The sequence below is a fragment of the Vulpes vulpes genome, chromosome 9 (assembly GCF_048418805.1).
Source record: "Vulpes vulpes isolate BD-2025 chromosome 9, VulVul3, whole genome shotgun sequence".
Taxonomy (NCBI): domain Eukaryota; kingdom Metazoa; phylum Chordata; class Mammalia; order Carnivora; family Canidae; genus Vulpes; species Vulpes vulpes.
The window spans coordinates 108,712,655-108,739,532 of NC_132788.1; the positions used below are offsets into that span (position 1 = coordinate 108,712,655).

The 26,878-nt window shown below is 65.8% G+C and overlaps 2 long non-coding RNA genes across 4 annotated transcripts; one reads left to right on the forward strand and one right to left on the reverse strand.

Moving 5' to 3' along the window:
- Window positions 1-9,778: 9,778 nt before the first annotated feature.
- Window positions 9,779-21,336, reverse strand: LOC140593991 (uncharacterized). Of its 3 annotated transcripts, XR_011994534.1 has the most exons (4): window positions 21,254-21,336; window positions 18,357-18,534; window positions 18,102-18,154; window positions 16,288-17,214 (listed from the first exon to the last, which is right to left on the reverse strand). It is a non-coding gene; the product is annotated as an uncharacterized lncRNA (long non-coding RNA). The 3 variants fall into 3 exon arrangements; XR_011994533.1 differs by lacking the exons at window positions 16,288-17,214; window positions 21,254-21,336 and adding an exon at window positions 9,779-9,980 and having other exon boundaries at window positions 18,357-20,223; XR_011994532.1 differs by lacking the exon at window positions 21,254-21,336 and having other exon boundaries at window positions 18,357-20,223.
- LOC140593992 (uncharacterized) lies at window positions 20,304-26,731 on the forward strand. The gene is made up of 3 exons (XR_011994535.1): window positions 20,304-20,704; window positions 22,571-22,634; window positions 25,075-26,731. It is a non-coding gene; the product is annotated as an uncharacterized lncRNA (long non-coding RNA).
- The last annotated feature ends 147 nt before the right edge of the window (window positions 26,732-26,878 follow it).

Sequence of the window (26,878 nt, forward strand, 5' to 3'; positions counted from 1 at the left end):
CTGGCCCGCCTCAGTGAGTGTGCCCGGGTGCTCAGCCGAGTAACGGCCCCAGCAACATCCCTGTCGCAGCCCTGGGGGCCACGGTATGAAACCTAGTGGCAGAGGGGACTTGGCAGGTGACATTAAGGCCTGGTGGTGGGGGATAACCCTGGGTTCCTGGGGGGCCCGGCGTCCTCACCAGGTCCCCCCGAGAGGGAGGCAGGCCCCAGAGACGGGCAGGCCCCGGGCTGCTGGCAGTGAGGACAGGGCGGGGGGGGAGCTGCAGGCCAGGGAGGGGGCGCCTCTGGATGCGGGACAAGGCTGGAGGGGGTCTCCCCGGGGTCCTCAGGGGGGAGAGGTGGACCAGCCCTGCCGGCCCCTGGGTTTAGCCCCGGGAGGCCCATGTCAGGCTCCTGATCTCCAGAATCATCAGAAAATATATCCGTGGGGTCCTCTTATGCCACCAAGTTTGTGCTGATCTGTTGTGGAAGAAGGACCCCCTCCGCCCCCCGACGCAGGGGAAGCTCCCTGGGCTCCAGGAAGGTGCCTGTGGCCGAAAGCCACAGGAGAGGAGCTTTATGAGCTACCAGCATCTGACTCATGGGGCGCCCCCTCCCGAACCCCGTCCCATGGGGCAGCCCCCGGAGGCCGCGGGTGTGTCCAGGCCAGCTGAGGGGTCACTGGCCCACCCCTCCTCGGGAGACGCCTCCTATCCACCACTGCGACAAGGAGCCTGGGCCGCAGGGGTACAGTGAAGCTGGTCCGGGTGTCCCCAGCACCTCGAAGGCCAGGTGAGGACGCGCGTGACCTTGGGGACCGGGCGGTGAGGGAAGCCCGAGCGGCTCGGTGCAGGGGAGGCTGGCGGGGGGGCTGCAGGCGGGCGGGCCGCATCCGTCTCCCGGGCCAGTCAGTGCTCTCCCGGCAGATCCATGAGGTCGATGCAAAATTAATTAGAGTAATCAACTCAGCCGCGCCACAGAAAGCACCCACACAGGTTAGGCCACTAATTGGTAGGAGCTGACAGTGTGTCTCCCGTGTCTTCAAGGTATTAACACTCCTCCCCCTGCGTAGATTAATTACCTTTCTACATCTTCACCCCGTTTATTGCTCCCAGACCTACCCTTCTTGGGGGGAAGGAAGGCAGGGTGCTGTGGCAGGGGGTCGTGGAGCCACCCCCGGGGCCCTGTGTCTCCTCCCCGGGGGGAGCCCGTGAGGAGACACCGCGACCCAGAGGGCGGCCGCGGCTGCGTCCAGTCTTGGAGGAGCAGCACCTGCCAGCCAGCATGGCCTTGGAAGGGATGGCCTGTAGCCTGGTTGGATGTGGGACTCTCGGGGACAATTGTTCACCTCGCCACCTCCCCATCTGTCCAGCCACCATCCGTGCAGGCTTTCATCCTTCCATCCTTCCATCCATCCATAGACCCCTCCGTCACTTGTCTATGCATTTAGCCTACATCCTGCATCTATCCCCCTACACTCCGTCCATCTGTGGTCCATCCATCCGGCCATCCAGCCATCCGGCCATCCAGCCATCCAGCCATCCGGCCATCCGGCCATCCAGCCATCCGGCCATCCAGCCATCCGGCCATCCGGCCATCCAGCCATCCATCCAGCCAGCCATCCATCCATCCAGCCATCCAGCCATCCATTCATCCGGCCATCCAGCCATCCGGCCATCCAGCCATCCATCCATCCAGCCATCCAGCCATCCATTCATCCGGCCATCCAGCCATCCGGCCATCCAGCCATCCGGCCATCCAGCCATCCATCCATCCGGCCATCCGGCCATCCATTCATCCAGCCATCCAGCCATCCGGCCATCCATCCATCCATCCATCCAGCCATCTATCATCCACAACATACCCTTCTGCTCACCCACCCATCCATCCCATCCGCCCATCCATAGCTCCATCGGTCCATCATCCATAATACGTCCTTGCATCCATCTCCCCATATGTTCATTCACACATTCCTATGTCACCCATCACCCACCCATAGACCCATCCAACCGTCCATCCATCCATCCTGATGCAGCCAACCAGGCAGCCGTCCACCATCCACCCGTCTGTCCATTCACCCGGCCCCCCCAAAGCATTTACTTACATATTGAACAGACACATATTTCCTCGTCTGGTCCACCTGTGCGTTCGCCTGTCCATCACAGCTTCAGTCATTCATTCATCAGTCCTGGTACCACCCAGACGTTCACCTGTTCCGCTGTCTAGCTCCTTCCAGCCCCACCAAAAGCTAACGCTCTGCTGGCCCTGTTGGAAGCTCTTCCCACGTTGCTCCCACGCACCTCCACCCACCAGCCCATCCTTTGGGCGGCCTGTTTACCACCTCTGTCCCTGTCCGTGCGGCTGTCTCTCCATCCCCCCCGCCCACCCCCCCCGTCAACTACCACAATTCCTCCTGGAGGCTCTGCAGGAAAAGCCACCTCAGGCCCTTCGCTCCCAGCTCCTGGTGGCCCCACGGCCCCGGCCTCCGCCGCCGCATCACCGTCTCTGTGTCTCTGCGTCCCTTCTCATCTCCTACCGACGAGGACGGCTCTTTGGATTTAGGATTCACCCTAAATCCAGGACAATTTCATCTCAAGATCTGCACAGAGCCTATTTCCAAATGAGGTCACGTTCTGAGGGTCCCAGGGGGACGTGGATTTTAGGGGACACTATATTCAACCCACAACAGAAAGACTGCATTGATTTTTCTTTTATTTTCTCTGCTAATTTTACAGGGATTCTCCAAGATGTCTGCTATGTTAAGATACTACCTTTGTAATGAGAATAAAGGCCAAATTATTTTAATATATAAAACTAAATCAGAAACAGAGACAGAGATTTGATCAGATTTGACCTATGAAAACAGAGGCTGGGATCCCTGGGTGGCGCAGCGGTTTGGCGCCTGCCTTTGGCCCAGGGCATGATCCTGGAGACCCGGGATCGAATCCCACGTCGGGCTCCCGGTGCATGGAGCCTGCTTCTCCCTCTGCCTGTGTCTCTGCCTCTCTCTCTCTCTCTCTCTCTGTGTGTGTGTGTGACTGTCATAAATAAATAAAAAAATTAAAAAAAATGATAATAAATACAAAAATAAATACATAAACAAAGGCTTATGGAATGGACTGTGACTTTTCTGGATAAAGTGGGGCCCGGATGAGGGTCAGTTTGCTGGAATGCAGCGACGCCTAGGTCCTGTGGTCCTTTTGGTCTCCACGCCAAGTGGCCCAAATGGGACATCATTTGTCCACGTTGTGTCCACACTGTTCGTCCCTCCTTCGCTGTCACAGCCGCGTCTCGCTGCCCCCAGTTCCTCAGCACGTACGGACCCCACTGCCCTGGAACTTGCACCCTGGAACTAAGAGCTTCAACTCCGGCGCAGGCCTATCCGTGTGCCGCCGAGTCACCAGGCCAGGAGCAGGGCTCTCCCGGGAATAAGCGCCCTGGGCTTCCCTGTCCTGGGGGGGGCGGGGGTCCTGGACCAAGAGGAGCTCCTCTCCCGCCCCTCGGAGCTGAGGAGCTGAGCCTGACTCGGAGGTGGGGCTGAGGCCCTCTGCAGGGGGGGTGTCCCTGTTTGATCTTGAGGGTGATGGGGAGCCTGTGAGGCTCTCAGGAGAGCGGCACACTCTGGGCATGAGGTTGGAAACCGCTGGGGGGCAAACACGGGGCTCCGTCCATGGGCTGTGGGGTCTCCCCACCCTGACCCCCACCGTGACCCCGCCCTGCCCCCCTCACCCTGCCTCCCCCCACTCTGACCCCACTGTGGACCCCGCCCTGGCCCCGCCCTGGCCCTCACCTTGACCCCCACCCTGACCCCCACCCTGACCCCGCACTGGCTGGCCAGAAGGCAGGCCCAGGCTCCCAAAGCAAGGAGAAAAGTCTGCCCTTGGCAGAGGAGGACCCTGGGGGTTCTGCGCGACCCCTCCTGCAGCTGCGGGTGGAGCCGAAGCTCATGTGGGCAGGGGTGGTGGCCCGGTGGCCCCGGGAGGCCCCGGCGGCCTTGCCCCTTCCTGTCCCGGCAGGACCAGCAGCCTGGTATCCACGGGGGCGGTGCCGTCCGGTGTCCCGCTGCCACCGCCAACGGCCAGGGGTGACCTTTCCCCCTCGGACCGGAGCCCGAGCCAGTCGGTGGGCATGCACCAGGGGCGCAACCCCCCCACACGAGCACGGACAGTCACACACACCTGCGCGCACCACATGGACGTCCACGTCGGGCAACGGGTGTGCAGACAGGTTCCGACACAGGCACGTGCAGGTGCCCCACGCAACCTCGCTGTTTGCCCCGGCACACGCACGTGCACACACGCACACGCTGGCACGCCTGTGCTCCGCGTCCACACACTGCCCCCTGCTCCCACCTGCTTCCATTTGGGCTGCAAACACCCCGGAGCCATCCACCTGGTGGGGCTGTGGGAGGGACGCAGAGACCGGGGTGCCAGCGTGGGGCCGCCCGGAGGCTCCCATCACACCTGTCTCCGGGAGGCCCCCTCTTCGGACCTCTGTGGCCAGACTGCTCGACCTGCTGCGTGACCCCAGCACCCTTCCTGGCCTCTCTGAGCCTCCTTGCCCCTGCAGGAGTCAGGAAGGCTGCGTGCAGGAGGGGCACATTCACTGGGGGTGCAAAGAGGTGGGGGCTACACTGCGGTGGGCGCGTCGGCACCCCAACAGCTCCAGGGGTGCAGGCATTGCTGCCCCTCCGTCCACCCCCTCTAAGAAGGAACCCCGGGGCACAGGTACTGGCTGCAGACCCTCCCAACTCCCTCATCCCCCCCAGGGGTCCCCACCTGGGAATTCACAGGCCCCAGGCAGGGCCAGTCAGAGCTGCCCATCCTGGGGCTGCGGGAGGGGCCCGGGTGGCCATGTGACTCGGGCTGCCGCAGTCAGAGAGCGTCCCAGGCCTTGCCTTGCTTAGACGGACACAGGGATGTGTCTCTCTCTCTCCTTCTCTCTATCTCTGGGCAGGAGGGAGGCAAGGCTACTGGCCACCATCTCGGGGTCCCGGTGACCAGGCTGTGCTACTGGCCCAAGCCTCACCTGCAGCCGCTGTCTATCCCGGGGTTCCGTTGTTGGGGCCCCTGGAATCCAGCTCCTGCTTCTCACGCCACAGGACGGAGCCCTGCTCATGTCAGGGAACCGCTCGTTTCCTGGAACTCGCCCCCTCGTTGCAGATGAGAGGCCTGAAGCTCCACAGGGTTGAGGACAGGGCCAGGGTCCCCCTGGGAGGGGCTGGAGCGGGGGTGGGGGTGGAGGGGAAGGCGGGGGAGCCCTGGGTCTGCTGGTCCGTCCGCAGCACAGACCCACCTCACACATGACCACGGTCCAAACAGGCTGTGCCCAGGGAGCCAGGCGGTGCCGGGGGACTGGGACCCCCTCCGGGCAGACACACCAGAGTGGCCGCGGTGGCCCCGTGGCCAGTGGGATTTCCCATGGCAATGTCACGGCCTCATCGTGTGGGGAGCTTGCTCAGACTTGAACACTGCAGACAAAGGAGACCCAAGCAGGGCCAGGGTGGGGGCCCGAAGACCACGGGAGGGGATGCTCCTGGGGTGGGCTCGCCTGCGGGGTGGGCACGCAGGCCCCGGTGGTGCCGTCTCAGGGTCGTCTCAGGGCCTGGTTCGGATTCCAACAGAGAGAGAGAGAGAGAGAGAGAGAGGCAGACGGGAGAGACACAGGGAGGGACAGGAACCGAGGGAGACCCACAGAGGGCGGCCCGGGGAGGCTGACCCCGACTGCTGGCCCAAGGTCGTGCTGGGCACCCAGCGCCCCCGGCCCCGGCGATCGCCTCCCAATCGGGGGAGAGAGAGCCCCCCTCCGGCTGTCTCACCAGCTATTGATCTGCCTCGGTCGCCGCTGAGAGCAGGCGGGGCTCCAGGCAGAGGCCTCAGTGCTGGCCACCAGCCTCCCCCCTGCATTGTAATCGTTAGGATTCTTTGGGAGCAGCGACTGCCCTGGGGGGCCAACTGCTGACACTAGCGGGCAGGTGGGCCAAGGGGGACCCACCTCATCTCTGTTTCTTAGGAAGAGAAGTGGGGACAGAGGAAGGCCAAGGTCCTGGGCCCCTATCCTGACCCACTGTCATGGCTCGAGAGGTGTCCCCCCGAGCCCCTTCCTCCCAGATTCCAGGGATTTGCTCTGGAAACAGAGGGTCTCTTCCTGGGGCCTGGACCTGGACTCTCTCCAGTGGTCTCCAGGGCGCCTGGGGGTCCAAGCTCAGGCCCTGGAGCCACCATAGGTGGATCCGACACCTGGGATGCAGCCAGAGCGGCACCAGCCTCTCTCAGCGCTTGGCGTGCAGGGGCCTCAGGCAGGCGGCTCCTCCCATCTCCATCCTCAGGAGCAGGGCTGGGCACACCCGAGGAGGGTCCTGGGGGGCGGAGGTGAAGAACACCACCAAGCCGTCTCCATGCACCAGGCCCCGAGGCTGGAAGTGGGACCCCAGCCGCCAGCCTCCACCTGCGCACCCATCTACAGCGCCAGGTACTCTTGTTCTCCCAAACTGGCTGGGGCGGGGGTGGGAAGAGGGGATGGGACACAGAGGACAGAGCGAGACTGGGCCTGAGCCCACGCCCCAGGCCCTGCCTGCTCGGCCCCCAGCCCCAGGACCGCGGATCCTGGCTCCGGTCCCCACGGGTGCAGTGCCACTGGCCACTCTGCCGCCTGGAACCTTTCTGCTGCTTCTCAAGCCCTGTGCTGTTTGCAATAGCCAGACTCCCAGGTGGAGCGAGGGTTTGCGCTGCACCTGGGGCCTTTGCGACCTCCGGGCAATAGGTGACAGTCCCACCCACCCGTGCCTCCCCGGTGTCGGTCCCACGGATCTCCTCCGTGGCCCGGTTCACCGCAGCCCTGCAGCGCCGCCCTGGACACTGCCCCATCTCTGGTGGGAGGCGGCGCTGCCCGCACGAAGGGAGCAGTGGAAGCCCTCGAGGCCGGGGGAGGACGATAGCCGCGGTGGGGACAGGCCTGGCCGGCCGGGCGAGGACCCAGTGACTGTGGCCTGCGTCCCTGGCTGTGCACACAGGCTCGCCCAGAAGGCGCCACAGCGGAGGGCGCCCTGCAGGGGCCGGACACCCGGGACCAGGGCCTCCAGGGCCAGGGTGGAGGTTCCGCCACCGGCCAGGCTCGGGGTCCCCGGACAGCTCCGAGACACCCACAAAGGCTTCCCAAGCAGTCTGTGCCGGCCGCCTGTCCTCTCCAATAATGCGTAAAAATCATTAGGCTCCGGGCCGAGACCCCGATCGTAAAGCAGCAGGTCCCCGGGGCCCGCGCCGCGCCAGCGGCATCCTCCGGAAGGCCGGGCGGCTCCCCCCGCACCCCCGCCCTGCCCCGCCGCGCGCGGAGCCTCTTGCGATCGATTTTATGAAAGCAGCTTGGGGTTCGCCAACGTTTCCGCTAGCGCTTTATGCCCCTGTTTAAAAATTCTTAATTAAGCAGGTTTTTCTGTTTACACTTGAACTAATTACACTTTTAAAACCAACAATAAAACATTAGGCCCAGGCTATTAGAGGCTCCGGTGAAGGCCTGCGGCCCGGCCGGGGGAGCAATTCAGGAACTGAGCCCTTCGGCGGCAGATAGGGGTGCCGGGTGGCAGGCGGGTGCCCGGCTTCGCTCAAGAGGGTCTCCGAGTCTCAGCCGCCTTCCTGGAGGGTGGAGTGGGGGACAGCAGGCGGCCACCCGGGTCTGGCTTCCGTCCGCCCCAGCGGCTGCCGGGACTATTGATCGCGCTGCCCTGCCCCGGCCCGTCCTCCCGGGCACCCTCGGAACACCAGGGCCCGTGCCAAGCAGAGCGCGGGGCGCCCAGGGAGGCCCGCGGGGGCCCAGCCAGGCTCCTGTGCGCTGGGCCGCCCGGACAAGTTGGGGGGCCCCGTGCCGGCAGCCTTCACGGGGCACAGGAGGGGCCGGCGAGTGTTTGGTGCAGGCCGAGGGTCCCCATTGTGCGTGGGCCCGGCCCCTGGCCTCTGGTGGGTGTCCAGAGCTCTGCCCGGCTGCGCCCAAGCCCCGTGGGCGCCCGGCACCCACGCCTCGGCCCTGGCGCTGGACTGTGCCTGCACAGACTCCGAAAGCACCGCGGCGGGTGGCTGGGGGGCCTGGGTGGGACCGTCCCGGCACCCCAGGCCTTCCCTGAGGCCGCAGCAGCCCCCGGAGCAGCGGGGCTGCCTGAGAAGCTCCTGGACCGGGGTCTGCCTCCCACGCGGCCTCGCGGGGCCCTTCTGAACACAGCCGGCAGCCCCCCGGGGCTCCCCACAGGCCGTGCCCAGCCCCGCCGGCCCCACGGGAGGTTCCAGGCCTCCGCAGCCGCCCCAGGCCTCTCCGGGAGCCCCTCCCTCATCCTGGGCCCGTGACTCGGCCGGCCACCTGGGCTCGGAGTTCTCCCGTGTCCCCATCTGCGACCACCCTCCGTGTACCCGCCTCCCAGCCACACGCGCAGTCTCCTCACCCCCCACCGGCTCCCACCTTCAGTCTCCAACATCCTCCATCTAGCCCCGAGTCCCCCCGGCACAGACTCCCCCGCAGCTCCCGGTGGCCCCGCGTCCCCCCGGGCCTCCCACCTCTGCCCTCGCCTCCAGAGCAGCCTGTGAAGGGCTGGCCGCTAATACGTTTGGATTCCTGGGCGCGGCAGCCTCTGAGGAGCGCCCCGTTCTGTCCTTGTCAGCGCACCACGGATGGTGAACGAAGGACTCGGCATGACTGTGTGTCAATAAAGCTTTATTTATAAAAACGAGCCAAGGGCCTCATTTGGCCCTTGGGCCATAGTTCGCTGACTTTTGACCTAGAGCGCCTCAACACTGACTTCAGGAGGCTCTTCCTCACTTGAAGAACTTTTTAAAAACATTTTATTTATTCATGAGACACAGAGAGGCAGAGACACAGGCTGAGGGAGAAGCAGGCTCCCTGCGGGGACCCCGATGCGGGATTCCGTTCCAGGGCGCCGGGGTCACACCCTGAGCCGAAGGCAGGTGCTCAACCACTGAGACCCCAGGCGTCCCTCTCACTTGAAGACTTGCTACATACCCTCCCTGCTCTAAAACTTTTCTGTGCTTCTTCACGGCCTGGGGAAAAACGTCCCCCTCTCCTGGCTTGGAGTGGAAGGATTAAACTTAGCCTGTCTCCAACACCAACCCCCTTTACAGCTGTTCTCTCTGTCTCTCTCTCTCTGACGGTCTTCCCTTTGCCCAACACCTTCACTGGGCCAACTCCTAGTCATCCCTCAAAGCCCCAGCCCCCACACCCCCTTCTCGGGAACTGGCATCTGGGTCCCAAGCATAGCCTTTAACCACGCCCTGGCCTCTGCCCTTCCACTCCCTGACCCCATCCTTACTGTCTGGGCCTGGAAATAGGTGTCCAGCCTTGTATTCTCCCAATCTTGATGATCCTTCCCAATCATGTGTTGGCCGTGACCATGGGTACCAGCCAATCACGTGGCAGCTCCTCCTCCCGGCTGTGGTGATTGGTCCAGGAATAGACATGTGGTCCATGCTGGCCAATCAAAACCTTCCCTGGGATTTTTTCCCTCAGCTGCAGGGAGGAGCTGAGGAGCCAGAAGGCCGTGGGCTCGGCCTTGTGGGGACGCGTTCCCAACCTGCGGGGAGGCTGGCCTGAGAGAGAGAAGCAGGCCCCGCTTCTACCCACACAACCCGACGTCACGAGCACATAATGGGCATTCAACGGATGTCGCACACAGACACCCTGCGCCTCCCCGACTGCCCCCCCGCCTGACTTCGCCCACGGCTCACACCACCTTCTTGCATAACTTACATTTGAAAATACTCGTTTATTTCTCACCCGTCTCCCCGCACTAGGAGGTCTGGTCCCTGTCTTTCACGTTGTCCCCAGGACCCCCGTGCACGGGACGGCCACAGGATTTGCAAGGCTCCCTGGGACGTGAAAACGCAGGGCTCGCCGCTTGTTCAAAAAGCAGGAAAGGGAGAGTCATCCAAGACGGTAAACTGCGGCGCTTTCGCCGTTCTCCCGGGCTCTGTCTCCCTCCACCGTCACGGCGTCCTCCACTTGCTGTTCCGCGCACGTCATGTAAATAAAGAAAAACCAGACATTAGGACGATGGGCGGGAACGTTCCCGTTTCTGCAGCGCAATGCCAATTTTAAGTGTCTGCGAGTCGGAGGGCACGCAGCCCGTCCACGCGGTCCCCGGAAGTGCACCGTCGCATCGCGCAGGTTGTTCACGCCTATGCATTTTGTTCTTGCCAGAATGATTGAAACACTGCACTGTGCAAAACCGACCTGCTTTCACGTCACCATGTGTCGCCGTGGACGTGCAAACATGCTGCTGACATGCGGAAGCCGGTGGGTGCAAACGGAGAAGCAAGGAGCAAGGGCGAGCTACGTGGGCCCGCGGCCTCCCCCCGCGTCCTGCTCCCTCGTCCCATCGGACTCCACTAGTGAACATGTGTTCAAATAGCAAAGTAGCAGGAGTTTCAAGGCGGTGACAGCACAGCGTTAGACCAAGGGTGGACTCCGGGCAGCTGCACAGGTCATGCGCCCACAAAGCCACCCTGCTGGAGAGGTCTGGGACACAGCAGGCGCTGAATAAATGCTCACTCAGGAAGCGAGGGATCCGAGGAGGCTGGAGAGCATCGAGTCCCCGGGGGGTTCAGACTGCACCCACAGCCTCAGAGACTGTGAACAGTGTCCTGGCTCCACGGTAGGATTGGGGGCGAGGGAGGTGTAGTGCGGGAGGGCGTCCTCTGTGATGGGCCCAACGGTGGCCCCAAGGACGTTCACCCATGATCCCAGGACCTGGGGCGTGTCACCTCCCGCGGAGAGAGGGCCTAGTCGAGGCCCCCGGGTGAGGGTGACCTTGGGTTCCCTGGGGTCCCCCCAAGAGGGAGGCAGGGGGGGAGCCCCAGAGACGGGCACACCCCACTTTGCTGGTGGTGAGGACGGAGGAGGGGCCATGGGCCGGGGAGGGGGCACCCCTGGAAGGTGGAGGCCAGGAGGGGGTCTCCCTGGGGCCCCGAGGGGTTGACCTGGGCGTGACCAGTCCTGCCTGCACCTGGGTTTTAGGACTTCTGAGCCCATCAGAGCATCCGCGTGAGCGGTTGGTGAGCGGCCAAGTTGGTAGCAACCTGTTAGAGCAGCACCAGGAAACCCCCACGCCCCGAAACCCGCACGCAGCTGGAGGAGAGGACCCTGCTGCATCCTTCCGACCACCGGCCTCCTGCAGATCGGTCCCCCGCAGATCGGTCCCCCGAACTAAGCGTTCTGCGGCTCCGGGCAAAGATCCGAAACCCATGGTCGAAACCGTGGGTCAGCGGGCAGAAGACCCAGCAGGGCTGGCGGAGGTCTGCAGGGGTCGGGCTGGGCTGCGGGCCCCCGCCCCAAGCCTCCTGGCTCCGTCACCCTAACCCCCACGCGCTCTTCCCCGGAGGGCGAGGGTGAAATGGAGGAGCCCTGGTGGGGCCGCTGCCTGGGCGACGGTCAGGCAGGTCCAACGAAAGACAAATGTAAGGTCACCGTGCGACCCAGCGACCCCACTGCCACCTACCCCCAAGGAACAGGAGCCCGCGGGGTGCCCGTTGGCCGCAGCAGGACGCCTGCCAGCCCTGGGGGGGGAGCCACCCGTGTCCTCGTGGGGGAGCACGCACGGCTTGCTCCCAGATGCGGCAGACGGGACCGAGGGCCCTAAAAACCACTGAGCCGTGGGCTCTCGCGGAGAGCTTTACATCACGGCAGTTCCACCCGGCTTTTCATTTTTATGTTTTAAAAGATTTTAGGTATTTATGTCTTTATTTATGTAGAGCAGGGGTGAGCTGGGGCAGAGGCCGAGGGACAGAACCCCCAGCACATTCTGGACCCTGAGAGCAGCACCCGAGCCCATTCAAGAGCAGATGCTCAGCCGACGGCCACGCCCAGGTGCCCGTCACCCCACTTTTCCAAAGCTCCAGGGTTGCCCCTGAGGCTGCACCTGCGCCTGCCCAGGCCCGGGGCCCATCGGCCTGGGGGGGGGGCCCCGCCCGCTCCAGCCTGCGGTCCTCGCCCACGCGGGCTCCCTCCCCCTCGGGCTGTCCCCCGCCTGACGACGCTGTGATGGGTGCGCGGCCCGGTGTTTACTCCGAAACTGGAGAAGTTTTAGGCTATGAAAGCTCGACAGGCTCGGAGTCCTAGGGGCGCCCATCCTGAGGGGGTCGTGGCTGCTCTGTGGGGGGGGGGACGAGCATGCGAGGAGTCGGGTCACCCCTCCCCCCGGAGACTCCTTGAGTGGAGCACAGGAGCGGGGCCGGTGATGCCCCTTCTTCCCCCCGCCCCTGCTGCTGCCCAGGCACCGGGAGCCCCACCGTCCCCCCCCCCCCCCCCCGTGACCACCAGGGTGACCCCATCAGGACTTGGCTGAGTCTGCACCTGGATGGGGATAAGTGCCTCCCATCCTGGGAGGCCCCAGGGAGACCCCCCCCAGCACAAAGAACAGCAGGGAGCGTGGTGGGGCCCCTCCCGGCCCTGACACCCAGGCATCCCCACCGCTCCAGGGCTGCCAACCAAGGCACCTGGGGGTCCCCGGCCTGAGGCTGTTTCTTGGGGAGGGGACCAGAGATGTCCCACTCCGTAGGGGCTGCTTCTGTCCAGCATCACCCTGGGGCCTGGGCAGCTGGGTCTGGGGGGCCTCGGGGGGTGGGGAGAATGTCCCATTCCTACTGGCTGGACGGCGGGGACGCAGGGCCAGAGGAGCCTCTGAATCTGGGGATGGCAGAGAAACGTGGACGGCAGTGAGCGTCCCCAGGGAGGGAGGACAGAGCTCAGGGCAAGGGAGAGGGACACTGGCGAGGGGTGCGGGAGGGTGGGGTGGGCCCTTGGGAGGCCGAGGATGCTGCCCCGGGGGCACCGTGCTGTGCAGGGGGAGGCCAGGGGGTCCCCGCCTGGTGCCCTGACCACCCACAGTTCTAGAGTGGGGGGGGCACTTCTGAGAAGGGAGGGGAGTCCCTCAGGGTCTCGAGGTTTCTGAGAACTGTTCCCACCTATTCTCAGAACTGCCCCCCCGCCGGCTCTGTCCCCAGGCCCCAGCCTGACACATACCCCCACCCTCCCCCATAGCTGGGAGAGGGTGAGCTCCCTGTCCCTGGGGGGGTGCAAGCAGCCTGTAGGGGGCCAGGCAGGGGGAGGAGCCGCACTCAGACTGGTGAGACTGGGAGGGGTTGTCTGGGAGTCGCTCACACGGGCCTCCAGGGGAGGGGCGAGCCGGGTCTTGGCAGGGTCCTCAGGCCGCCCCCCCCCATGGGGCCCAGGGATGGAAGCCGAGCTGCCCAGGGAGCGGCCGTCGTGGGGACCCACCAGCGTCACCTTCACTCTTAGTGCGTTTGCCTGGTGCGCAGCCACACCCAGATAGGGACGCTGAGGCCAGAGAAGGGGACCCCCATGCCTGCCCCAGCCGCCTCCCGACCCCAGGCCTGGAGCTCCCAGAGCCCTGTCAGCAGCACCTCCTGCGGGGGGGCGGGGGGCGGGCGTGAGAGGCTGGGCCTGATGTGCATTAGTGAAAAATATTCCAAAAAAAAAAAGAAAAATATTCCAAACAGCTTGAGGGGGAGGCTGGGGGGTGTTGGGGGTCAGGGATGGGCGCCTTCCATGTCCCCTCGCCCAGCAGGGAGGTGTCCCTCACCCCCCAGCCCCCTCTCCCCACCACTGCCCCCTTGGGCCAGGCTGCCCCCTCCCCGATTTCTTTTTTTTTTTAAGATTTTATGTATTTATTCACAAAAGGCACAGAGAGACCCAGGCAGAGAGAGAAGCAGGCTCCCTGTGGGGGGCCCGACGTGGGACTGGATCCCGGGGTCCCCAGGATCACGCCCTGGGCTGGAGGTGGTGCTAAACCACTGAGCCACCCGGGCTGCCCTGCCCCCTCCACAGCTGCCGAGCCCGCAAGGTTCCCGCCCTTCCCCCCGTCCCTGCCCCAGCCACCGACCTCTCCAGCTGATCTCTGAACCCCCCCGCCCCCCCCACCAGCCCCCAGCCCCGCAAGCCTCCTCTGTGCTGTGCCTGCCTCAGGGCCTTGGCACGTCACCGCACCAGCACCTTCTCCTTCTCCGAAGCCCCCTCCTTGGGGAGGTCTCCCCGCCTCCCAAGCAGAGCCTCCGTCGCCCCTTCCGGGGCCTCCCCCAGCCCTGTTTCCCTCTCTCAGGCCTCATTTGGGCCCCACAACGCTGGTGGCGATCAGTCTCCATTTTGTCCAAACTCTCCCTGGGGGAGAGGCCCTGCTGACGGACCCCAGGTCCCCCGCAGGGACCGCAGGGACCCTGCCGGCTCCGGCTGCTGACCCGCCGGGCTTCCCGCAGGCTCCTCCAGGACGGCTCCAAGTTTCTGCCTTTCTGGAGCCCCTTCGGCGCTCCCCCGCTCTCTGTCCCTTCCCGGTGGCCTCAGTTTCCCCTTGACCACCCCTCCCTCTCCCTCAGTCCTCCCCCCGGGTCTCAGCCAACACCCCCGCCTCCAAGAAGCCCTCCCCCCGAGCCCTCCAGTTTTCTACTTAGACATTCGTCAGTTTGTCTCTACCAACAGGAAGAGGTCACTGGCGTGCGGCCACCGCCACCGTGTCCCCAGCACCGAGGTCAGGGGTCAGTGCCCGGGAGGCACCCGGTACCTGGGTGTAGACAGACGTGCAGCATGCTGGGTCCTGGCCCTGGAGTGACCCCCACTGACCCCCTGGGAGGGCATGTCCACCGGACGAGGCTTGTCCGGGGGGTGACCCGTGAGCGGCTTGCACATTTGCCTCCTGGGACCCCCCCTGCATCCTATTCAAGCCTAGTGACTCCTGAGGACTTGGGGCCTTCCTCCCGCAGAGTCTGGGGTGCAGGGCGTCCTGGGGACTCTCAGCCCCTCCTGGCCTCCTCCCCAGATACAGCAGGTGCACAATCAGTGCCCCAGGTGACCTCGGAGCAGGAGGCCCCCCCAGGACGTGGCGAAACTAGGCTCTGGGGCCCCGGCCCTGCCATGGCCGCGGGGACACCCAGCAGAGGTGCGGCCGGGGCCGGGGGTCAGCGGGGGATTCCTCGGGCGGGCGGGTGTCGCCGAGCCGCTGTCCTGGCACATCCTGGCGTCTCCCCTCATTTCACAGGTGGAGGCTGAGGCTCGGAGCTGGGGCGGGGCCGCGCACCCCCAGGCCTGGGGTCATTTGCCGTGCCCAGCCGTGTTCTGGGGACTCCGCGGCCCGCGCCCACCCATCCGGCTGCAGCCCCCGCGGCCGCCGCGGCCATTCCTGTGGGACTGGACGGGCTGATTAGGTCTGTTTAAGGGGAAGTTAACTCTGACGCCCCGCCCGCCGCCCGCGCCACCGGAGGGGGGACCACGCCGCGCAGCCCCCACGGCCCCGGACCGGCCACCGACCGGCTCTGCCAGCTTCATGGCTTCCCGCTGCACAAGGCGCAGGAGGCCCTCGGGGGCGCACAGATGGAGCCCACGGGGGCCCCCCTGCTGTGCCCGGGACAGTGATAAGGGCCAGTGACAAGGGCCTGAGCTCGGGGCCCTCAGTCAGCGAGTCTTGCTCCCGCTCGCACCCAGGGTGGCCTTATAGACCCGGAGCCGAGTCAGGGGCACGTCCGTCCCCTGCTTGAGCCGTCCCGAGGCTCCCCAGGGCCCTCGCCGAGGGGCGCGGACCCCGCGGGCCCCGGAACCCAGGCTTCGGCCTGAGGGTCACCGCGCCACCGCAGCCCGCAGCATCCCGGGGCGCCCTCCACCCCGCCCTCTGCCGGGCACGCCCTCCCCTTACACACACCCCCTTCCTTGGACGGAGCGAGTGAGGGAGTGACGCCCCGACATTCCTCTCGTGACAACCCCACAGGGAGGCCCAGAGGGCCACTGGCCGCCTCCCCAGGGACCCCTGCATGTGCCCCGTGAGCAGAAGCTGAGACTCCCGGTCCCGGGGGGGCCTGAGCTCCGCCTGCAGAGGGAGGTGGAGGGAGGCGAGTGCCGAGGCCAGGAGGGGAGCACCCCAGCCGCGCAGGGTCTGACCTGTGGGCAGGGGAGCCGGGCAGGTTGTGGGCGGGACAGGGCGCTGCCAGATGCACGTGGGAGAGACCAGGCATCCCACCCAGCTCAAGGCAGGCGTCCGAATCCTGGCCTGGGCATTGGTGGCCACGTCACCTCCGGCGTCCACCCCCGACCGCCCAGTGCCCACGGCCCGCGGATGCCCCAGGACACAGGTGCCCTCTGCCTCCAGAGTTCACAGGATCCTGAGATCTCGGACCCTAAAATGCCCAATGTCCATACCCGGGGGTCCCGACATCCAGAAGCCAGGGCCCCCCGCTCCCCACCCTCACGTGTGTTTGCCCCTCGATGCAGGTTTCAGGAGGTGCCTGGGTTTCCACGCGGAGCTTATTTTATTTTCATTGTATTTATTTATTCATGAGACACACAGAGGGAGGCAGAGACACAGGCCGAGGGAGAAGCAGGTCCCTGCGAGGAGCCCATGCGGGACTCGAATTGGGACCCCCGGGTCACGCCCTGAGCCGAAGGCAGACACCCCACTGCGGAGCCCCCCAGGCGCCCCTACACACGGAGTTTAAACGGCAGAGTCCCGAGGAAGGACGAGGTCCGCGGTCCCTGCTCACACGCGCGGGCCTCAGACACCCCGACCGTGGTGTCGCGGTGCGGGCTCCCCGGAAGCTGAGGCCAAGAGCGGAGCTCACTCGGTGAGGTGGGTTGTCTTCGAGGCGAGGGGCCACTGGGGACACCCCGTGGGGTGGTCACGGCCAAGGGCACGGGGCTGCCGCTCAGCCATCAGGTCCCTGCATCTCGGGCGCCTCCAGAAGCCGCCTCCGAGCAGGTGCCCGGGGTGCCAGGAGCGGGGAGCTGTGCTGAGGTTGCGGGGGCCCCACGGGGTCTGTTGCACCGAGAGGGGGGCAGATGCCGGGTGTCACCCACACTGTGGAACAGACCCAAGGTGAGGCTGGACCGGGGAACAGACGGGAGGGAGGTCGATCCTCAAGACAAGCGGAGTGAGGGACGTGATGGGGGCGGGCGGCGCTCGGGAGGTGGGCAGACAGGGGTGGGTCCCCTCGCCGGGCGCTGGGGAGACGGCAGCTCCCGAGCAGAGGACGGACGCGTGGGCGCTTGCTCTACGTCCCCTCTATGTGCCCCCGCACGGTGCGGGTAAAGGAGAAGCCAGCCTCTCAGGCAGCTGGGGGGCTCCGCGGTGGGTCTGCCTCGGCCCAGGGCGTGACCCCGGGGTCCCGGGATCGAGTCCCGCGTCGGGCTCCCCGCAGGGAGCCTGCTTCTCCCTCTGCCTGGGTCTCTGCCTCTCTCTGTGTCTCTAACGAATAAATAAATAAAATATTAAAAAAAAAAAAGAGCCAACCCTTTAGCAGTTTAGGCAGTGGGCACCCAGCCACTGTCTGCCTTTCGGGGCAGGGCGGCAGGGAGGGGTCCCGCAGAGTCCCACCCACCCTCACGGACCACCCAGGGGCCTCGGGGCAACTCTGCTCTGGCCTCAGTCTCCCCACCGGCCCAGCGGGATGACCTCCCGGGACATGTCCCCTTCGGCTGGCCCCTGGCACCCTGGACACCCCCAGACCCGGGTCTGAGCCCCCTCCCTGCAGCCCTGGCCCGCCACCCACCGGCCTCCCCTCTCAGGCAACATCTTCATTACGGAGCCGAGTTGTTTAAATAAATGAATTAATATTGACGAAACATCAGTGACCTAATAAATGATTAGTTAAGGCGCACATACATCATGCCGCGGGGACGCCGGGAGCCCTTAATTACTGCTTTGGAGGGGCCAGCAGGCCCACGGCCACGGCCCGGCACCCCTTCCTGGCCCCGGACCCCCTCCTGCCACCTGGCTCCCCCCACCCGCCACCCGCCCAGGGCTCTGGGACCCGGCCCATCTCTCCATCCCTGCCTGAGCTCAGGCTCTGCTGGCCGCGGCCTCCTCCCTGCCCCCAGCACCCAGAGGGCCCGGTCAAAGCAGGTCAAAACCTGCCGCCTTCCTCCTCCCTCCTCCCTCCCCCAGTACACCCCCGAGAAAGACCCAAGGCCTCCCCGCAGCCCAGGAGACCCCACGAGGCTGGTGTCCAGCCAGCATCAGCGCCCTCTCCTCCTTCCTCCCACACACTGCTTCCTGCCCCAGGGCCTTTGCCCCTACTGTTCCCTCTGTCGAGACCTCCAGCTCCCCTCTGGGCCTGGGCAAACCCTGCTCACCTCCAGCAGCAGGCCCCTCTGGCGGTGGGGGTCCCTGGGGGCCTGGAGGAAACCTGGGGGGATATATGGGGTAGGGATGTGTCAGGTGCCCCACCTGGGGCTTCTCTATCATCCCCAGGGTCTGTGGCCCTCCCCACCACCCCCCCACCACCCCCACCCCACCACCACCACCCCCCCCCCACTGCCCGCCCTGCTTGTGCCTCCTGAGAATGGCCTGGAGGCTTTGGCTGAAGGGAAAGGAGACAGGAGGCTTGCCTGGCTCATTGTTTCCCCTTCCCCACCCAGCGGCTGGCCCTTAGGGCCCGGGCAGGACGCAGACTCTGCAGCAGGCGGGTGGCAGCGTGTCCTGACCCAGCTCCTCCTGGCGGGTGGGCGGGGCAGCTGGAGAGGCTGCTGCTAATGGCTCCTGAGAGGGACCCAAGGAGTGGGAGAGCTGTGGGGCGGAGGGGGGCAAGGATGGAGGGAGGGGCTGGGGGGAGGGGAGGAGGGGAAGAAGGGAAAGAGAGCAAGCAGGGCCCCGCAGGGGGGACAGTGTCCAGGGGCCTGGCTGGACCTCTCCTCTGCCCTCCCCACCCCACGGCCTGAGAGCCCTGGGCAGCCCTTTGCTCTGCATCTATTAAGCTCCTGCTGTATGTAGGGCCCATCTGGCTGGCAGGTGTGGGATCCCCATGGAAGGGCCGGGCCTGCTCCCCACACCCTCCTCTACTGAGGCCCCTCCTCTCTGCCACCCCCCTGGGTGGTCAGGCCCCTGCAGAGCCAGGTAGGTGACCCCTAACCAGGTGCTCAAGGTTACACTGTGCCTTCGGGGCCAAATGGGGCTCATCTCCACTTTCTGCCTGGAAGTAGCCCCTGGCCCCTCCCTGGAGCCCTGGGAGATCCTCCGGCGCCTCTGTGACTGGGCCTCAGTTTCCCCACATTCAGGGCCTCCAAAATCCTTGATCAAGCCTCTTCCCCCAGAGACAACCCAAGGCTGGTGGGACACAGAGGAATCAGGCTGAGAATTTCGTCGCCCTGGGCTCTGTGAACACGGTGGTCCACCTTCCTGAGGCCCCTCTCCCCGTCTCCCCGTCCTACTGCCCCCACCTCCTGCCTGGGGGCGCTGAGGGGACCAGCCCACAGAGGCTGCACACAGAGGTTGGGGACCAGCGTGCAGAGGTGCTCAGGGGCTGAGGCTGTTGTGGCCCCAGGGGGCGGCCCCAGCCACCCCCCCCAGGCCAGCGCCTCTCGGGGGGGCCCCTTCAGCACCTGTGCCCCGCCCAGGGCAAGCACCTCCCAGCGGCCTCTGTGGTGCGGAGAGGGGTAGGGCTGCTGGCGGGGCTGCTCCCCCAAATTGCTTCTCTGCCTTCACCCTGCAGGTGACCTCACAGGGGGTTCCCCAGGGTCGGGCTCACGCTGGGCCCCTCCAGCCTCGGTTTCCCCGACCGTCTCAGGGGACCTCGACTCCCGCAGCGGGTTCCAGGGGTGCCAGGGGCCAAGCAGGAGCCGCAGGTACTGTCTGGTAATAGTAATAACGTTACACCCGCTTCTATTCCCGGAGGGAGCGAGTCCCCCCCGTGTCACGCTGGGCACGGGCACACCGCGTAGACGCGGCTGCACACCCAGGGCCGCGCCACCGCCTCCCAGCCCCGGGGGCACCGCGTGGCCACGAGCTCGGGGCCCACCCTGCCCGCGGGGAGCCGTTTACAAGAAGCCCGCGCACCCCCCTGCCCCGCCGGCCTGCCGGTCCCAGCCGGATAATCTAATCGCGTTTCCAAGGCTGCGATCGATAACCCGAGGCGGCGCCAAAACGAGGCTCTTAAAGGGCCAGCAGCCCCGCCCCGCCTCCCCCAGAGCCCGCCGCGGGGAGGGGGGCGGCCCCTGGGGAAAGACTGGCCCCCCAGCAGCGTGGCCCCTCCAGGCTGTGTGGCCCCACCAGCAGGCCGACCTCTCGGAGCGGGGAGTGGGCTCCTCTGGAAAGGGGACTCCCGGGAGGCCCCCGCCACTGCAGACCTGGTCCACACTGCACACCCCCACCGCCGGATGGGGAAACTGAGGCTCGGAGCAGGGAGGGAGCAGATGCTACCAGCAGGCTGGTGCTACTTCTCCCACCCGCATCTGCACTCAGCCCCCCAGGTCCCCCGAGGCCCCCTTGGCCCTGCCTCCCCCTCTCAGGCCCAGGCTACCTGTCCGGGGATCTATACAAACGCACTTAGCAATCCGCGTCCCTGCAGGGCCCGGGGATCAGCGATCGACCGCGGAGGGCCCGAGGCCCCACACTGCCCCTGCCCGCTGCGCCCTGCCCACCCCCGCGCTTCCTCCTGGTGCCCAGACCTCCCCCGCCTGCCTGCTCTGCGCCTGAAAGGGAAAAACCGAAAGGCCCCGATGGCTTCCTGCCTGCCCGGAGTAGCCGAGAGCCGCCAGGAGCTGCTGGGCTCTTCCAGAGGCCACGGTGCAGGAATATTCCGGAAGCAGTGACGGTGGACTAGGCTAGAAGCAGTCAGGACAGAACGTTCCAGGACGGTGGCGGCAGCCGGCTCAGGCCCTGCGGCCCGGCGGGCTGGGGCCTAGGCCCCGTTCCCACCGCCAGCCGTGCCGCGCCGGGCCAGGGGGCCTTGCTGTGAGCGGTACGTGGGGCCGCGGGCGGGGGCGCTCCACGCAAACCCGGGGCTCTGAGGAGCCGGCGGACGCAGGCTCTGCACGTCGGAGAGGCCGCGGCTTGGGGACACAGGGGCTGGGGGGCATACCATCAGTGCAGCCCAAGGCTCACCTGACCTCTGACCCTGCTGACCTTGCCCCCAGGGACCCCCTCGCCCTCTCCAAGTCTCGCCACCCCCGCTCGGCTGCCTGAGTGACCCTGGTCCTAACCCCGCGGCATCCCCCCACCCGGACACCCAAGCCTGACCCCACTTCCTTGTCACCTTCCGGGTCCAGGGTTGGGGCCGCCGGGGTGAGAGGAGATTGATCGAGTGGCTGACCCTGTGGCCGCCGTTGCCAAGGAGATGGTCCGTGGGGGCTGGAGGGGTGGCCAGGGGCAGGGGGTGACAGAGGGACAGGGAGAGAGGAAGGAAGGGGCGGGAGAGCATGAAGGAGGGAGACACAGAGGGAGGGGCCCGGGGAAGGGGCACGGTGCTCGGTGCTCGCAGCAGAGCCTCCTGAGCCACGTGAACACTCACCCACCCTTGGACGCCCACCTTCCAGGAGCCGGGCCGGAAGCCTCCATGCCATGACCCCACCTGAGGCCCCCAGCAGGTCCTTGAGCGGGGGAAGCCAGCACCCTGCCTGCCCTTCACGGTGGCCCCTCCTCCCCTCACACCCAGGGCACCAGGCACGTGTCCTAGAAGAGGGGCCAAGAGCACAGGGCCCTGCAGGATGAATAGGAGTTCATGGGGGGGGGTGGACAGGGAGTGGTGGGGGGAGGCGGCCCCTGTCTGCCCCATGAGCAGAGATGATGTGGGCGATGGAGGAGGGTCCCCTCATGCTCAGCAGCCTCAGTAACGGTGGAAACTGTCCCCGGGTTGTTGGAGCCCACAGGGTTTTCCCATGACTGCCGTGGCCTGGGGGCTGGTCACGCAGCCAGCCCAGCCTGTTTCCTGGGTGCCCAGGGGTGCAGCCGTCAGGGTGCCTTGGGCCAGCGCCCCCCCCCCGGGAGGACGGCATCAGCCCACGAAGGACCGAGGCGCCGGCGGGGAGGATCAGGCGGGCCAGCGCCCACCGAGGGGACGCGGACCCGCGTGGACGCGCGCAAACCGCCAGAACATGCGGACCCACGCGCGACTACGCCCGAGCGCGGCGGGCGGACCCACGCAGGCCTCACGCGAGCGGACACGCAGATGCGCGCGCGCCCGGGCCCCCAGGCCACGCGTGGACGCGCGTGCGCACGTGCCCGAGCCCGCGGAGGCACACGGCGGTCTCGCCCCGTCCCGCGGAGCGCGGGCGCCCCCTGGTGGGCGCGGGCCCCGGTGCGCGTCGGGCGGGCTCTGCGGGGACGGCCCGAGGGGTACGGGGTCAGCCGGGGCCGCCGGGCCGGACCCCACTTCCGTCCCCCCCACCCTCGTCCCGCCCGTGGTGGCCCGCGCGCCCGGGTCCGGGGAGTCCAGCCCGTGCGGTATCCCCGACCCAGGGGTGCCCGGGGCAGGGTGGGCTCCGCGGGCGGGGCCCCAAGAAGACCCGCGGCCTCACCCAAGGGCGCCACTAGGGGGCAGCACGAGCCCGAGCGCGCCCGTGTGACCCGGGGCGCGGCCTGTCCCGCCCGAGTCCCAGCTCCGCGATGGGGACGTGGAGGCCGCTGGCCTGGACACGTGCGTGGTGCAGGGCGCGCGAGGGCCTCCGCGGAGAGCAGGAGCACAGGGAAGGCCGGGAGGTGGGGGGAGCTGAAAGGCCTGAGAGCCCCGGGGCCAGAGCGGGTGCAGCCCCCCTCCCCGGGGCTTCTGGTCAGCGACAGGGTGCAGACGCTTAAGACACATCCTGATCCCACACTTTCTCCCGGTCAGGGGTGCTGAGGTTGGAGCCACCTGCAGAACATTCCAGAATCCTGTTCCCCTGGCTGAAGCCGAGGTTGGTGCCTCCCATTTCCAGGGTGGAAGACCCTGGGACTCTAGAGGGTGGGGTCCCTGTGACGCCAGGGCAGAGGTGACCCCAGGCCTGCGGAGGAAGGCCCGTCCCCGCCCCCCTGCACAGTTCCAGAGTCTCTGCACCTTTAAAAGAATGCGGCAAAATTAGCAGGTCTGCCGTCATTAATATGCAAAAATGCAAATCAAGGGGTGATTAAGCAGCAGGCCCCAGGATATTTCTGCTGTGATGGATTCTATTGTCAGGGAGGTTCCTGGTTGCCAAGCTGGCAGGGTTGGGGGAGACTGGAGCTGGGAGCTGGGCCGCAGAGCTCCTGGGGGGCTGGCCGACCCCCCCTCCCCCCACCCGGTGCTCTCTTTGCTTGGGCTGCAAGCACAGCCCCTCCTGACCACCTTCCCCCCCCCAGGCCGGCCCAGGGGGCCCTTAATGGGAGAGCAGGGGCTCAGGGTCCCCACGTCGTCAGCTCAGACACCCAGCGGCTTGGCTGAGGCTGGCCCTGGGCCTCAGGGCCTTTGCGCTGGCCCGGAGCCAACCGGGGTCACTCCTGGCCTCCATCCCCCCGCCCCGAGACCCTGCAGGCCCCGTGGCTCTGGCCCCCCAGGACAGCTTCACATGCCCATGAAGCGGCTCCTTGGTCACTGTTTGCTCCCCAGGGACAAGGACCTGCAGCCTGTGGTCCCACGGAGCGCCGGTGCCCAGCGTGTCCGGTCCCAGATGGGAACACTCTACAAACACTCCCCAGATGGGAAACTGAGGCTCACGACAGACTTGCTCCGGGCCGTGAGCCCAGGGGAGGTGTCTCCCACGGTTGGGGGTGAGGAATAGAGACAATAACGGGCAGGGGGGCTGTGCAGGGCCGGCAGGTGGAGGTGAAGGCTGCGTTCCAACGCCACGAAGGGGGCTCAGCCTTCAGCCCTGACAGTGGGGGGGGGCGGTGCAGGAAAGAGGAGACAGAGACGCACAGAGACAAAGACAGAGGGTGAGAGTCGCAGGGAGAGGCCGCCCCAGCGCAGGGCCCCTCCCGCCCAGGACGGAGCTGGCCCCGCCACCGCCAGCTGCTGCCTCCCCCTCTGCACGCAGGGTGGGGGCTGGGCCCCAGAGGAGCCCCAGCTGCCGCTGCCACACAGCCAGCCCTCAGCCCGGGCCCCACCAGCTGTCCCCGACCCCACAGCCCCTGGGCCGCAGCAGCGCTTCTGCCTGGGTCCCCTGTCTACCTGACCTCAGGCCCGCCCTCTGAGCCTCAACATCCCCACCTGTGAAGTGGGGACCAGTGTCCACTGAGCGCCTGCTGCAGCCAGGGCGGGCGCGAGGGGGGTGCAGCCGAGGCCTGACCTGGCAGGGGCGGTGGGCGGCCCCCAGCAGGGACAGGTGCGGGGAAGCTAATAGCCTGACCTAAGAGGCAGAGCCCCCCCCCCCCCCCCCCCGCAGAGGCCCCCCGGGGCCTGCTCGGTTTGCTCCTCCCTGGATTCCTCTCTGGCCCTCAGGGGCCTCCTCCCAGGGCCCCCGCACCCCCACCGCAGCCCAACCCCAGGCAGAGAGGGAATTCGGGGCCGCTGGGTGACCGCACGTGTGGCGGCCTTTGTCAGAATGAGGCACAGCAGAGAGGTCAGGGCCGCCTGAACTGGCCCCTCCCCCGGACGTGGGGACAGGGGCACAGGGGCGGGGGACAGCCAGGCCCGAGAAGGGGGGGGCACAAAGCGTGGACGCGGGGCCTTGATTCTTCTGCGGCCTCCATACAAATTGGAAAACGGAGGCTCGAGGTTCGCGGCCTTCCCAGGAGAGGGTCCCTGACCTCACAGGAGCCGGTTCCTCCGGGGCAGGGCCTGGGGCTGCCCCTGCCTTCAGGGAAGGGGCCGTCCCTCCGCAGTCCCCGGCACCTGCCCGGAGGCCAGGAGGCTCGGCCTCCACTTGGCTGGGTGGCTTGGGCTCCCATCCCCGTTACCCAGGGGGAAATGACCTCACCGGCCTGGGTGGTGGCCCTTAGATTGGATTGCCCTGGGGGACCCCCCTGGAGCACCAGGGTTCCCCCCCAGCCCCACGTCCCCTCCAGGGCATGCCCGGGGAGCACTGTCCCTGAGGGGGCTGGGGCGTACCCCCAGTGGGAGGGTGCCCCCACCCCGTGGCTCTGTGGGGCTGCAGAGCTCTAGCCGTAGGGTGGAAAAGTCCATTTTCTTTTAACGTAAAAAGTTCGTGCACACACACACACACATACACGCACGCACGCGCACACAGAAAATAAAGTCCAAAAAAAAAAAAAAAAGAAAAGAAAGTCCAGCTTCTCAGCTAATTCCACTTCTTAAATATAAATATAAAGTAAGAACTGAAAGTCCCCCCCCACCCAGGGTAACCACTGAACCCCGGGGACGTTTCCTCCTGTGCTTTTTCGATACCTGCTTTTTTTCCTTTACAAATTCTCTCCCCCCAGAACAGTGCCTTGGGTCTCAGCCCGGCCTTCAACCCGGCCTTTGGTCTGAACGGTCCCCCCGAGACGTGTTTCCGGCTCAACATGCAGGCGAACCCCGAGCGCTGGAAGGCGAGGGCCACAATCCTTGCACGCCGGTGTTGTCATCGCCTCGTGCGTCCCCTTCTGCTGGCCACGGGTCACGTCCGAGCGCCCGCTGCCCTGCCGCAGCCCGTCTCCTGAGGGACATCCCTGTTTGTGCCATCGTGTTTTTTTTTTTTTTTTTTTTTGTGCCACCGTGTTTTATTAGGTGTATTGGCGTCAGGATTGGGACTGGACGGGGCGTTCAAGGGGGTGTGGCCGACTTCCTTTGCTGGGACACACACCCTCCGGTGGACCCCACGCCTAGTTTCGTCACCGCAGGATATGACCCGTCTCTACTGTCCTGCCAACCACGAGGTCGGTGTGCGTTTTCTTATTTGCGTACTCGTTTGCATTTCTTTCACCACGAGCAACGTCAAGGCTCTTTTTCTCTGTCCCTTTAACTGCCGTCCGTCCGTTCGTATTTCTTATGTGAAGAACTAATGTTCATTTCTTGGTGTGGGTTTCCTGGTTTTGTTTTTGTTTTTAAAGATTTATTAAAATGTATTCATGAGAGACCCAGAGAGAGGCAGAGACACAGGCAGGGGGAGAAGCAGGCTCCCTGCAGGGAGCCCAACATGGGGCTGGATCCGGGGAGCCGGGGGGCCATGCCCTGGGCTAAAGGCAGACGCTCCACCGCTGAGCCACCCAGGCGTCCCTATTTTTTTTTATTGATTTGTAGGAACTCTTTGTATGTGAAGGATATAAATCCTTCTGTCACAATGTTGCCATTCTTTGCCGCCCCATCCTCCCACCTCCTCTAACCTCCTCTGTGTGTCTGTTCAATTCCAAAGTGTTTAGTTGTTACATAGTCAAGCACGACGATGATTCTACTTGTTGTACGTCTTGGCTTTGTGCCTCTTCCGCTCCTGGAGAGGGCGAGGAGGTGGAAAGGCTGGACGAGGCCTCCCAGCCTAGGAGGACAGGGAGCTCAGAGGAGTCCGAGCACCTCGCGCCCCGGGCCCTGTCTCACGCGCTCCTGCCGGGCCCTTGGAGGGCAAGTTGGGGCCAGGCCTGGGCGCCCAGGAAGCAACGGGCCTCACCCCTCGGAGGAAAAGAAGCGGGGCCTGCCTCCTCCCTGGGCCTCCTGGGTGAGCACCTGCAGAATGGGCGCCACCATGGCCACCACCTCCCAGGGCCCCAGTGGGACCCAGCACGGCGACTGCAGGGAAGGTGAGGTGCCAGCTGACCTGGAAGATGACCGCCCCCAGCCCCGACTCTCAGAAGGGGAAAGCCTCTGCCCGAGTCATACAGTCACGATGAGGGCGGGACCGGGACTTGAACCCAGGCCTGTTGGCAGAGCCGGGCCCATGGCTTCTGTGCGTTCCTCCCTCTGGACACCGTCTCTTGGGCCCCAGACGTAGCCTTCAGAACAAGGAGCCCTCGGGGCGCCCAGGGGGGGCTTGGCGGGTGAGCGTCTACCTGGGGCTCAGGGCGTGACCCTGGGGTCCTGGGATCGAGTCCCACATCGGGCTCCCTGCTCTCTCTGGGTCTCTCAGGAATAAATAAATAAAATCTTTAAAAATAAAATAAAAAGAGAACCAGGAGCAGCGCACTGCCTCTGCCCTCACCCCACCCGGGCCGATGAGCACCCACTGTGCGTCACACCGCGTGGAGGGCGGAAACCTCGCTCCCTGCCCTTGGGGGCGCTGGCCTGGCAGAGGGGGGTACCCAGAAACTGCAGAAG